Source organism: Pseudomyrmex gracilis, unplaced genomic scaffold, assembly GCF_002006095.1.
Source record: "Pseudomyrmex gracilis isolate BER0280 unplaced genomic scaffold, ASM200609v1 scaffold_321, whole genome shotgun sequence".
NCBI classification, from domain to species: domain Eukaryota; kingdom Metazoa; phylum Arthropoda; class Insecta; order Hymenoptera; family Formicidae; genus Pseudomyrmex; species Pseudomyrmex gracilis.
This window is the reverse complement of record NW_018020905.1, coordinates 133,217-135,864: the sequence shown is the minus strand read 5'-3', so window position 1 is coordinate 135,864 and position 2,648 is coordinate 133,217.

The following is a 2,648-nucleotide window of genomic DNA, read 5'->3' as shown; positions in this document are numbered from 1 at the left end:
ATCTTCCGTTTTTTTTTTTTTTTTTTTTTTTTTTTTTTTTTTTTTTTATCAATCTCGGAAGTACGTAAAACCTCCAATCCTTAATCTTTCGCGGTCTTCACTTTGCTCAGTCTTGTTTTTACGGTATTTCTAATTTTTAACAAAAACATGAGAATTTATGCAAAACATTTATACGATTATTGAAACGTTCGCTAAAGAAGATATTTATGCGAGAGAAAAAGAGATCGTACAATAGCATAATTCGAAGTCCAAGAAGTTTAATATATTATACGTTTAAATATAACAGAAAACATCGTTTTCCGGAGTATAGCGTCGCTTGGGGAAGTGTCGTCGCTATCGATGGCCAATAATCGCGAACACCCTCACAAGGAGCGCAAAGGGGAGAGAGAGAGAGAGAGAGAGAGAGAGAGAGAGAGAGAAAGAGAGAAAGGGAGATGATGGTGTACACTTTATACCACCGAGTATACGTAAACAACGAGTGAGAGCGAGTTCCGTTATCAGCAGCGCGCAGCGCGTCCCGTTCCCGACGTCGGGGGCGTCGTCGTCGTCGTCGTCTTTATCGCGGACGACGCCGCGCGCGCGCCGCGTCTTGTTATCAGCACGACCATTAGAATATCTAAATACCACCCCCGCGTTCGAATTCCGTCTCTCTTACCCACACGCAGCGGCACTCCCTGAGGCTATTAAAAACACGTTCTTTTCGCGAAGAAAGAACGAAATTTGTTGCGACGACGACGATTTATATGTGAACGTCGCTGATTCTTCCGAACAATTAACCTTCACATACAGACATGAAACCGGACCCACTCAAAAATTTCAAACTGATGTTTACAGTAAAAATTAATTTTTTTTTAAACGCTTATATCTTCGAAACTACTAAAGATTTTTTCAATTTGTTTTTTTATTGACGCAGAATCGTTCAAACTGTTGATTAAAAAAAACAAAATTTAAAAACTATTAATTTTCCTCGAAGATATTCGATTTCAAAGTCGCGTGGGTTTCACAGACCCAGTCTGTATTACTAGTCGTCGCTTTGGAGTCTGTGTGCAAACGGTTAAGATAATCATCGTGTTTTAATTAATTTGTCACTATAAAACTATACAAGAGAAGAACTCTAAAAAAAAACTACTGTTTTATTTTAACACGAAAAAGAAAAGATTTGCTAGAAGAGCAAATCTGAAAAAATTAGTTACTATATGGCCAGGAAGAAAAATTTGCTCAGTCTATTCGAGACCTTTGTTATGTCAACAAAACGACGTTGTATTGTGCCAACAAAATGCTTTGATGAAACAAGAGTAAATCTGACGAATTTTTTTCTTGCTGGTCGTATATAATGGTAAAACTTCTTTTTCCGTATACATCATTAAAAGTATTTTACGATTGTAATTGTATCGCAAATCTCTTGAATTATATAATCTCCGATTAAATATTCACAATTGACATTACACATATATTGCGCGCGATTACGTCTATTAAGTTTTGCCTGACAGCGATTTTATCGCAGATAAGCCTTGTATCGTTCGCGTACGCTAAAATCCACAGAAAGGAGTAGAGGGATCTGTCGAGATGCCTGAGGATGGCGGCTGGCAAGAGAGCCGGGAAGGGAGGAAGGAGTGGCAAAGGTAATCTCTGTACCGAGCGTGCTGCCTTGGAAGGGTTAAGTTGTAGAACGTCGACTGGCCGACGAAGATAAGGACTGCTCTCTTCTCGTCGAGCCGCAGAATCCGCAGGACCCTTCAGCCGCGAAGGATTCCCCGGGGGAGGATCTCCGCGGACGAGATTTCGGAAAGCACGCGAGAGAACGGGGACACGGTTTCTCTCTTGCAAGACGGTCTGATAAAATTACGACAACGACGACGACGACGACGACGAGGGATCACGAACGAGCGGCTGATCTTCGCGCGATTAATCCTGTGAGGAAGAAGAAGCGTCGCCATTCGACAGCGTCACTTTCGACGTTTCAGAAAGGAGATAACGATCTCGATTCAATCCGAAATGTTCGAGTCGATCTATATCTAAGAGACGTCAACGTATGACAAGTTTTCAGAGATCAAACTCGAAAGATAAATTGTAAAATATTCGCAAACTCTCGCAAAAGGTCGCAAAAATTCCGCGTATCGCAAAATTCGTAACAATTCAAAAAATGTTATTTAAACCGCGATTGCAAGCGGGCGATTCATCTACTCGCGACACAATTTATATACCGGGTGCACCTTAACTTACGATAATCTACGAGCGCGCGACTCGATATTACACTCGCCTAGATTCGTATTCAGGATCTCCTTCCCCCTCTCTCCCCGTCTCACCCTCGGTTTCGTCGCTCTATCGGGCAGCATAAATCAACCCCGCGATCTTAATAAATGCGAGAGAGGACGACGACGACGACGGCGACGACGACTACGACGGGGTAGCAAGAATTGAGAGAGGGGGGAGGTAGTTGGAGAGCGTGCGAGAGCGCGGTGGGAGATGCGAGAGCGGACGGTATGAAACGTCGGGGCGGTTGGTAGGCAGCTAATATCCTCCTGGCCGCTATCCCTAGGCTCATCTCAATAAATTCAATATACTTGTGTAAATCGGAACCCCTCCATCCCTTCGTCCTCTTTCCTCTCTCACCCTCCGCTCTCTCCTATCCTCTTCCTCCACCCTCT